Below are 11,405 nucleotides of genomic sequence, written 5' to 3'. Positions count from 1 at the left end.
CAGTGCCCTTAAAGGTGAAGTGATACCTGAACTAGAACAGTGCCCTTAAAGGTGAAGTGATAGCTGAACTAGAACAGTGCCCTTAAAGGTGAAGTGATAGCTGAACTAGAACAGTGCCCTTAAAGGTGAAGTGATAGCTGAACTAGAACAGTGCCCTTAAAGGTGAAGTGATAGCTGAACTAGAACAGTGCCCTTAAAGGTGAAGTGATAGCTGAACTAGAACAGTGCCCTTAAAGGTGAAGTGATAGCTGAACTAGAACAGTGCCCTTAAAGGTGAAGTGATAAAGGTGAAGGTGATAGCTGAACTAGAACAGTGCCCTTAAAGGTGAAGTGATAGCTGAACTAGAACAGTGCCCTTAAAGGTGAAGTGAAAGCTGAACTAGAACAGTGCCCTTAAAGGTGAAGTGATAGCTGAACTAGAACAGTGCCCTTAAAGGTGAAGTGATAGCTGAACTAGAACAGTGCCCTTAAAGGTGAAGTGATAGCTGAACTAGAACAGTGCCCTTAAAGGTGAAGTGATAGCTGAACTAGAACAGTGCCCTTAAAGGTGAAGTGATAGCTGAACTAGAACAGTGCCCTTAAAGGTGAAGTGATAGCTGAACTAGAACAGTGCCCTTAAAGGTGAAGTGATAGCTGAACTAGAACAGTGCCCTTAAAGGTGAAGTGATAGCTGAACTAGAACAGTGCCCTTAAAGGGTGAAGCTGAATAGAACAGCTAAAGGTGAACTAGCTGAACTAGAACAGTGCCCTTAAAGGTGAAGTGATAGCTGAACTAGAACAGTGCCCTTAAAGGTGAAGTGATAGCTGAACTAGAACAGTGCCCTTAAAGGTGAAGTGATAGCTGAACTAGAACAGTGCCCTTAAAGGTGAAGTGATAGCTGAACTAGAACAGTGCCCTTAAAGGTGAAGTGATAGCTGAACTAGAACAGTGCCCTTAAAGGTGAAGTGATAGCTGAACTAGAACAGTGCCCTTAAAGGTGAAGTGACTAGAACAGCTGAACTAGAACAGTGCCCTTAAAGGTGAAGTGATAGCTGAACTAGAACAGTGCCCTTAAAGGTGAAGTGATAGCTGAACTAGAACAGTGCCCTTAAAGGTGAAGTGATAGCTGAACTAGAACAGTGCCCTTAAAGGTGAAGTGATAGCTGAACTAGAACAGTGCCCTTAAAGGTGAAGTGATAGCTGAACTAGAACAGTGCCCTTAAAGGTGAAGTGATAGCTGAACTAGAACAGTGCCCTTAAAGGTGAAGTGATACCTGAACTAGAACAGTGCCCTTAAAGGTGAAGTGATAGCTGAACTAGAACAGTGCCCTTAAAGGTGAAGTGATAGCTGAACTAGAACAGTGCCCTTAAAGGTGAAGTGATAGCTGAACTAGAACAGTGCCCTTAAAGGTGAAGTGATAGCTGAACTAGAACAGTGCCCTTAAAGGTGAAGTGATAGCTGAACTAGAACAGTGCCCTTAAAGGTGAAGTGATAACTGAACTAGAACAGTGCCCTTAAAGGTGAAGTGATAGCTGAACTAGAACAGTGCCCTTAAAGGTGAAGTGATAGCTGAACTAGAACAGTGCCCTTAAAGGTGAAGTGATAGCTGAACTAGAACAGTGCCCTTAAAGGTGAAGTGATAGCTGAACTAGAACAGTGCCCTTAAAGGTGAAGTGATAGCTGAACTAGAACAGTGCCCTTAAAGGTGAAGTGATAGCTGAACTAGAACAGTGCCCTTAAAGGTGAAGTGATAGCTGAACTAGAACAGTGCCCTTAAAGGTGAAGTGATACCTGAACTAGAACAGTGCCCTTAAAGGTGAAGTGATAGCTGAACTAGAACAGTGCCCTTAAAGGTGAAGTGATAGCTGAACTAGAACAGTGCCCTTAAAGGTGAAGTGATAGCTGAACTAGAACAGTGCCCTAAAGGTGAAGTGATACCTGAACTAGAACAGTGCCCTTAAAGGTGAAGTGATAGCTGAACTAGAACAGTGCCCTTAAAGGTGAAGTGATAGCTGAACTAGAACAGTGCCCTTAAAGGTGAAGTGATAGCTGAACTAGAACAGTGCCCTTAAAGGTGAAGTGATAGCTGAACTAGAACAGTGCCCTTAAAGGTGAAGTGATAGCTGAACAGTGCCTAGCTGAACTAGAACAGTGCCCTTAAAGGTGAAGTGATAGCTGAACTAGAACAGTGCCCTTAAAGGTGAAGTGATAACTGAACTAGAACAGTGCCCTTAAAGGTGAAGCTGAACTAGAACAACTGATAGCTGAACTGGGAACAGTGCCCTTAAAGGTGAAGTGATAGCTGAACTAGAACAGTGCCCTTAAAGGTGAAGTGAGCTGAACTAGAACAGTAGAACAGTGCTGAACTAGAACAGTGCCCTTAAAGGTGAGTATAGCTGAACTAGAACAGTGCCCTTAAAGGTGAAGTGATAGCTGAACTAGAACAGTGCCCCTTAAAGGTGAAGTGATAGCTGAACTAGAACAGTGCCCTTAAAGGTGAAGTGATAGCTGAACTAGAACAGTGCCCTTAAAGGTGAAGTGATACTGAACTAGAACAGTGCCCTTAAAGGTGAAGTGATAGCTGAACTAGAACAGTGCCCTTAAAGGTGAAGTGATAGCTGAACTAGAACAGTGCCCTTAAAGGTGAAGTGATAGCTGAACTAGAACAGTGCCCTTAAAGGTGAAGTGATAACTGAACTAGAACAGTGCCCTTAAAGGTGAAGTGATAGCTGAACTAGAACAGTGCCCTTAAAGGTGAAGTGATAGCTGAACTAGAACAGTGCCCTTAAAGGTGAAGTGATAGCTGAACTAGAACAGTGCCCTTAAAGGTGAAGTGATAGCTGAACTAGAACAGTGCCCTTAAAGGTGAAGTGATAGCTGAACTAGAACAGTGCCCTTAAAGGTGAAGTGATAGCTGAACTAGAACAGTGCCCTTAAAGGTGAAGTGATAGCTGAACTAGAACATAGCTGAACTAGAACAGTGCCCTTAAAGGTGAAGTGATAGCTGAACTAGAACAGTGCCCTTAAAAGGTGAAGTGATAGCTGAACTAGAACAGTGCCCTTAAAGGTGAAGTGATAGCTGAACTAGAACAGTGCCCTTAAAGGTGAAGTGATAGCTGAACTAGAACAGTGCCCTTAAAGGTGAAGTGAAGCTGAACTAGAACAACAGAAAGCTGAACTAGAACAGTGCCCTTAAAGGTGAAGTGATAGCTGAACTAGAACAGTGCCCTTAAAGGTGAAGTGATAGCTGAACTAGAACAGTGCCCTTAAAGGTGAAGTGAATAGCTGAACTAGAACAGTGCCCTTAAAGGTGAAGTGATAGCTGAACTAGAACAGTGCCCTTAAAGGTGAAGTGATAGCTGAACTAGAACAGTGCCCTTAAAGGTGAAGTGATAGCTGAACTAGAACAGTGCCCTTAAAGGTGAAGTGATAGCTGAACTAGAACAGTGCCCTTAAAGGTGAAGTGATAGCTGAACTAGAACAGTGCCCTTAAAGGTGAAGTGATAGCTGAACTAGAACAGTGCCCTTAAAGGTGAAGTGATAGCTGAACTAGAACAGTGCCCTTAAAGGTGAAGTGAAAGCTGAACTAGAACAGTGCCCTTAAAGGTGAAGTGATAGCTGAACTAGAACTTAAAGTGCCCTTAAAGGTGAAGTGATAGCTGAACTAGAACAGTGCCCTTAAAGGTGAAGTGATAGCTGAACTAGAACAGTGCCCTTAAAGGTGAAGTGATAGCTGAACTAGAACAGTGCCCTTAAAGGTGAAGTGATAGCTGAACTAGAACAGTGCCCTTAAAGGTGAAGTGATAGCTGAACTAGAACAGTGCCCTTAAAGGTGAAGTGATAGCTGAACTAGAACAGTGCCCTTAAAGGTGAAGTGATAGCTGAACTAGACAGTGCCCTTAAAGGTGAAGTGAAAGCTGAACTAGAACAGTGCCCTTAAAGGTGAAGTGATAGCTGAACTAGAACAGTGCCCTTAAAGGTGAAGTGATAGCTGAACTAGAACAGTGCCCTTAAAGGTGAAGTGATAAGCTGAACTAGAACAGTGCCCTTAAAGGTGAAGTGATAGCTGAACTAGAACAGTGCCCTTAAAGGTGAAGTGATAGCTGAACTAGAACAGTGCTGAACTAGAACAGTGCCCTTAAAGGTGAAGTGATAGCTGAACTAGAACAGTGCCCTTAAAGGTGAAGTGATAGCTGAACTAGAACAGTGCCCTTAAAGGTGAAGTGATAGCTGAACTAGAACAGTGCCCTTAAAGGTGAAGTGATAGCTGAACTAGAACAGTGCCCTTAAAGGTGAAGTGATAGCTGAACTAGAACAGTGCCCTTAAAGGTGAAGTGATAGCTGAACTAGAACAGTGCCCTTAAAGGTGAAGTGATAGCTGAACTAGAACAGTGCCCTTAAAGGTGAAGTGATAGCTGAACTAGAACAGTGCCCTTAAAGGTGAAGTGATAGCTGAACTAGAACAGTGCCCTTAAAGGTGAAGTGATAGCTGAACTAGAACAGTGCCCTTAAAGGTGAAGTGATAGCTGAACTAGAACAGTGCCCTTAAAGGTGAAGTGATAGCTGAACTAGAACAGTGCCCTTAAAGGTGAAGTGATAGCTGAACTAGAACAGTGCCCTTAAAGGTGAAGTGATAGCTGAACTAGAACAGTGCCCTTAAAGGTGAAGTGACTAGAACAGTGCTGAAGCTGAACTAGAACAGTGCCCTTAAAGGTGAACAGTGAACTAGAACAGCCCCTTAAAGGTGAAGTGATAGCTGAACTAGAACAGTGCCCTTAAAGGTGAAGTGATAGCTGAACTAGAACAGTGCCCTTAAAGGTGAAGTGATAGCTGAACTAGAACAGTGCCCTTAAAGGTGAAGTGATAGCTGAACTAGAACAGTGCCCTTAAAGGTGAAGTGATAGCTGAACTAGAACAGTGCCCTTAAAGGTGAAGTGATAGCTGAACTAGAACAGTGCCCTTAAAGGTGAAGTGAATAGCTGCCCTTAAAGGTGAAGTGATACTGAACTAGAACAGTGCCCTTAAAGGTGAAGTGATAGCTGAACTAGAACAGTGCCCTTAAAGGTGAAGTGAAAGCTGAACTAGAACAGTGCCCTTAAAGGTGAAGTGATAGCTGAACTGAAGGTGAAGAACAGAACAGTGCCCTTAAAGGTGAAGTGATAGCTGAACTAGAACAGTGCCCTTAAAGGTGAAGTGATAACTGAACTAGAACAGTGCCCTTAAAGGTGAAGTGATAGCTGAACTAGAACAGTGCCCTTAAAGGTGAAGTGATAGCTGAACTAGAACAGTGCCCTTAAAGGTGAAGTGATAGCTGAACTAGAACAGTGCCCTTAAAGGTGAAGTGATAGCTGAACTAGAACAGTGCCCTTAAAGGTGAAGTGAAAGCTGAACTAGAACAGTGCCCTTAAAGGTGAAGTGATAACTGAACTAGAACAGTGCCCTTAAAGGTGAAGTGATAGCTGAACTAGAACAGTGCCCTTAAAGGTGAAGTGATAGCTGAACTAGAACAGTGCCCTTAAAGGTGAAGTGATAGCTGAACTAGAACAGTGCCCTTAAAGGTGAAGTGATACCTGAACTAGAACAGTGCCCTTAAAGGTGAAGTGATAGCTGAACTAGAACAGTGCCCTTAAAGGTGAAGTGATAGCTGAACTAGAACAGTGCCCTTAAAGGTGAAGTGATAGCTGAACTAGAACAGTGCCCTTAAAGGTGAAGTGATAAGCTGAACTAGAACAGTGCCCTTAAAGGTGAAGTGATAGCTGAACTAGAACAGTGCCCTTAAAGGTGAAGATAGCTGAACTAGAACAGTGCCCTTAAAGGTGAAGTGATAGCTGAACTAGAACAGTGCCCTTAAAGGTGAAGTGATAGCTGAACTAGAACAGTGCCCTTAAAGGTGAAGTGATAGCTGAACTAGAACAGTGCCCTTAAAGGTGAAGTGATAGCTGAACTAGAACAGTGCCCTTAAAGGTGAAGTGATAGCTGAACTAGAACAGTGCCCTTAAAGGTGAAGTGATAGCTGAACTAGAACAGTGCCCTTAAAGGTGAAGTGATAGCTGAACTAGAACAGTGCCCTTAAAGGTGAAGTGATAGCTGAACTAGAACAGTGCCCTTAAAGGTGAAGTGATAGCTGAACTAGAACAGTGCCCTTAAAGGTGAAGTGATAGCTGAACTAGAACAGTGCCCTTAAAGGTGAAGTGATAGCTGAACTAGAACAGTGCCCTTAAAGGTGAAGTGATAGCTGAACTAGAACAGTGCCCTTAAAGGTGAAGTGATAGCTGAACTAGAACAGTGCCCTTAAAGGTGAAGTGATAGCTGAACTAGAACAGTGCCCTTAAAGGTGAAGTGATAGCTGAACTAGAACAGTGCCCTTAAAGGTGAAGTGATAGCTGAACTAGAACAGTGCCCTTAAAGGTGAAGTGATAGCTGAACTAGAACAGTGCCCTTAAAGGTGAAGTGATAGCTGAACTAGAACAGTGCCCTTAAAGGTGAAGTGATAGCTGAACTAGAACAGTGCCCTTAAAGGTGAAGTGATAGCTGAACTAGAACAGTGCCCTTAAAGGTGAAGTGATAGCTGAACTAGAACAGTGCCCTTAAAGGTGAGTGATGATAACTGAACTAGAACAGTGCCCTTAAAGGTGAAGTGATAGCTGAACTAGAACAGTGCCCTTAAAGGTGAAGTGATAGCTGAACTAGAACAGTGCCCTTAAAGGTGAAGTGATAGCTGAACTAGAACAGTGCCCTTAAAGGGAAGTGACCTGAACTGATACAGTGCCCTGAACTAGAACAGTGCCCTTAAAGGTGAAGTGATAGCTGAACTAGAACAGTGCCCTTAAAGGTGAAGTGATAGCTGAACTAGAACAGTGCCCTTAAAGGTGAAGTGATAGCTGAACTAGAACAGTGCCCTTAAAGGTGAAGTGATAGCTGAACTAGAACAGTGCCCTTAAAGGTGAAGTGATAGCTGAACTAGAACAGTGCCCTTAAAGGTGAAGTGATAGCTGAACTAGAACTTAAAGGTGAAGTGTGCTGAACCTTAAAGGTGAAGTGATAGCTGAACTAGAACAGTGCCCTTAAAGGTGAAGTGATAGCTGAACTAGAACAGTGCCCTTAAAGGTGAAGTGATAGCTGAACTGAAGTGATAAAGAACTAGAACAGTGCCCTTAAAGGTGAAGTGATAGCTGAACTAGAACAGTGCCCTTAAAGGTGAAGTGATAGCTGAACTAGAACAGTGCCCTTAAAGGTGAAGTGATAGCTGAACTAGAACAGTGCCCTTAAAGGTGAAGTGATAGCTGAACTAGAACAGTGCCCTTAAAGGTGAAGTGATAGCTGAACTAGAACAGTGCCCTTAAAGGTGAAGTGATAGCTGAACTAGAACAGTGCCCTAGCTGAACTAGAACAGTGTAAAGGTGAAGTGATAGCTGAACTAGAACAGTGCCCTTAAAGGTGAAGTGATAGAACAGTGCCCTGAACTAGAACAGTGCCCTTAAAGGTGAAGTGATAGCTGAACTAGAACAGTGCCCTTAAAGGTGAAGTGATAGCTGAACTAGAACAGTGCCCTTAAAGGTGAAGTGATAGCTGAACTAGAACAGTGCCCTTAAAGGTGAAGTGATAGCTGAACTAGAACAGTGCCCTTAAAGGTGAAGTGATAGCTGAACTAGAACAGTGCCCTTAAAGGTGAAGTGATAGCTGAACTAGAACAGTGCCCTTAAAGGTGAAGTGATAGCTGAACTAGAACAGTGCCCTTAAAGGTGAAGTGATAGCTGAACTAGAACAGTGCCCTTAAAGGTGAAGTGATAGCTGAACTAGAACAGTGCCCTTAAAGGTGAAGTGATAGCTGAACTAGAACAGTGCCCTTAAAGGTGAAGTGATAGCTGAACTAGAACAGTGCCCTTAAAGGTGAAGTGATAGCTGAACTAGAACAGTGCCCTGAACTGAACTAGAACAGTGCCCTTAAAGGTGAAGTGATAGCTGAACTAGAACAGTGCCCTTAAAGGTGAAGTGATAACTGAACTAGAACAGTGCCCTTAAAGGTGAAGTGATAACTGAACTAGAACAGTGCCCTTAAAGGTGAAGTGATAGCTGAACTAGAACAGTGCCCTTAAAGGTGAAGTGATAGTTGAACTAGAACAGTGCCCTTAAAGGTGAAGTGAAAGCTGAACTAGAACAGTGCCCTTAAAGGTGAAGTGATAACTGAACTAGAACAGTGCCCTTAAAGGTGAAGTGATAGCTGAACTAGAACAGTGCCCTTAAAGGTGAAGTGATAACTGAACTAGAACAGTGCCCTTAAAGGTGAAGTGATAGCTGAACTCTTAGGGGAAAAAAGCCTCCAAAGGTTTTTCGGTAGAACCCTACATAGAGGGTTCTGGGAAGAACCATATACAGGGGGTTATTTGAAGAACCCTACATAGACGGTTCTAGATAGAACCCTGTGCAAAGGGTTCTACCCAGCACCAAAAAGAGGTCCCCTATGGGTACAAACTGAAGAACCCTGTATGGTTCTACTTAGTACCTTTTATTTCTAAGAGTGTGGTTCCTCACCAGAAAAGAGAAAGATGAAAGACTTGTATGTTCTGACAAATATCAAACTACGTTTTTCCAGTATGTTACTACTACTAACCAAGTAAAATGAAGAACTTGAGTACAATCATCTTACTAATTGATAATGTGCCAAATCCCTTTCCTTTTCTTGGTCACTCACACAGTGAGGGACATGAGTTGTGATGAGGATGGGGACTGCTGAGTTGTTCACCACGCTCACCTTGCGTCCCGCTCCCCTCAAAAACACAGCCCCCAGACAGCCATTTCCCCAACACCAGATGGCCCTCTCTCAGGAGACAAGTAGACCTACGAGCCATAGGCCATGTGGGCTGTTGATATTAATAATGGCTTTTCGATACAAAATGTTGTCTAAATCCAAAATGATCTTATGTTATCTTGCTGCCAAACCTGTGAAAAGGAAATACACAATGCCTCTCTGAACTTGCCTTTAACTACTCAATTTCAGGTTCCTCCAGCCAGGTGTCTGTGCATATCTTTTGACACCCCGTTTGAGAGACTTTGTAATAAATGACTAGGTATTATCCCTGTACTATCCCTGGACTGGCAGCAGGCGTTCTTGAAATGCGAGTGAAGGGGGGGAGCAAGTTCTGAAACTTCTTGGGATTCGCCATGGCTCACATGCAGGGAGAAGAAGAGGGACTCTTGGACAGTGGTCAGACGACATGGCTGAGGGCAGGGAGAGGAAGAGGGACTCTTGGACAGTGGTCAGACGACATGGCTGAGGGCAGGGAGAGGAAGAGGGACTCTTGGACAGTGGTCAGACGACATGGCTGAGGGCAGGGAGAGGAAGAGGGACTCTTGGACAGTGGTCAGACGACATGGCTGAGGGCAGGGAGAGGAAGAGGGACTCTTGGACAGTGGTCAGACGACATGGCTGAGGGCAGGGAGAGGAAGAGGGACTCTTGGACAGTGGTCAGACGACATGGCTGAGGGCAGGGAGAGGAAGAGGGACTCTTGGACAGTGGTCAGACGACATGGCTGAGGGCAGGGAGAAGAAGAGGGATTCTTGGACAGTGGTCGGACGACATGGCTGAGGGCAGGGAGAGGAAGAGGGACTCTTGGACAGACAGACATGGCTGAGGGCAGGAGAGGAAGAGGGACTCATGGACAGTGGGACGACATGGCTGAGGGCAGGGAGAGGAAGAGGGACTCTTGGACAGTGGTCAGACGACATGGCTGAGGGCAGGGAGAAGGAAGAGGGACTCTTGGACAGTGGTCAGACGACATGGCTGAGGGCAGGAAGAGAGGAACAGTGGGACTCATGGCTGAGGGCAGGGAGAGGAAGAGGGGACATGGTCAGACGACATGGTCAGACTCGACATGGCTGAGGGCAGGGAGAGGAAGAGGGACTCTTGGACAGTGGTCAGACGACATGGCTGAGGGCAGGGAGAAGAAGAGGGATTCTTGGACAGTGGTCGGACGACAAGGCCGAAGGCTGCTACTCTCTGTTAATCATATATGCATAGTCACTTTAACTATACATTCATGTACATACTACCTCAATTGGGCCGACCAACCAGTGAGCCCGGTTAGCCAATGTGCGGGAGATCTGCATTGTGTCCCACCCACCACCTGCCAACCCCTCTTTTACGCTACTGCTACCCTCTGTTAATCATATATGCATAGTCACCTTAACCATATCTACACGTACATACTACCTCAATCAGCCTGACTAACCGGTGTCTGTATGTAGCCTCGCTACTGTTATAGCCTCACTACTGTATATAGCCTGTCTTTTTACTGTTGTTTTATTTCTTTACTTACCTATTCATCTAATACCTACTTTGCACTATTGGTTAGAGCCTGTAAGTAAGCATTTCACTGTAAGGTAAAATACCTGTTGTATTCAGCGCACGTGACAAATACACTTTGATTTGATTTGATTTGATGCGGGGAAAAGGATTCTTGGATGGAGGTACAATCCTGTTGGGGCTTAGGCAAGGACAGGGAATCATGGTGATCGTCTGAACCGCACAGGGCTTAGAGTGAGTCAGGTAGTTTTACCGGGTCAGGCAAGGGGATTACCGAGACCATAACTTAATGTAATGTTAATAATGTTGCCTCTACCGTCTCTTATGACCAGAAAAATAAGTTCTAGACATCAGGACTGCGATTACTCACCACAGACTAGCAGAATCCTCTTTTTCCTTTCACGACTCTGACGAGCCCGATGCGAAGGACACGCTGCTTCCTCGGGAACAGGCCCCGATCCCCGAGATCTGCGTGAAGAGGACACGGAGAAAGAGGGGCCAAAGGTCGGGCTGCCTTCGGAGAATTTGTAGGCGATCAAATAAACCCCCACTTCCCTCCATTCTGCTAGCAAATGTGCAATCTTTGGACAATAAAATAGATGAGTTCTGCGGAAGATTAAACTACCAACGGGACATTAAAAACTGTAACATCTTATGCTTCACGGAGTTGTGGCTGAACAACGACAACATCAACATACAGCTGGCTGGTTATATGATGGACCGGCAGGATAGAACAGCAGCATCTGGTAAGACAAGGGGCGGTGATCTATGTATTTTTGTAAGCAACAGCTGGTGCACGACATCTTAGGAAGTCTCGAGCTACTGCTCATCTGAGGTAGAGTATCTCATGATAAACTGTAGACCACACTACCTACCGAGATAGTTTTAATCTGTATTCTTTGTAGCTGTTTAGATACCACCACAGGCAGAGGCTGGCACTAAGACAGCATTGAATGAGCTGTATTCCACCATAAGCAAAAAAGAAAACGCTCACCCAGAGGCGGCACTCCTAGTAGCCGGAGACTTTAATGCAGGGAAAATTAAATCCGTTTTACCAAATTTCTATCAGCATGTTAAATGTGCAGCTAGAGGAAAAGGAACTCTGGACCACCTATACTCC

Source organism: Oncorhynchus keta, chromosome 26 (genome assembly GCF_023373465.1).
Source record: "Oncorhynchus keta strain PuntledgeMale-10-30-2019 chromosome 26, Oket_V2, whole genome shotgun sequence".
Classification (NCBI taxonomy): Eukaryota; Metazoa; Chordata; class Actinopteri; order Salmoniformes; family Salmonidae; genus Oncorhynchus; species Oncorhynchus keta.
This window is presented reverse-complemented; position numbering follows the sequence as displayed.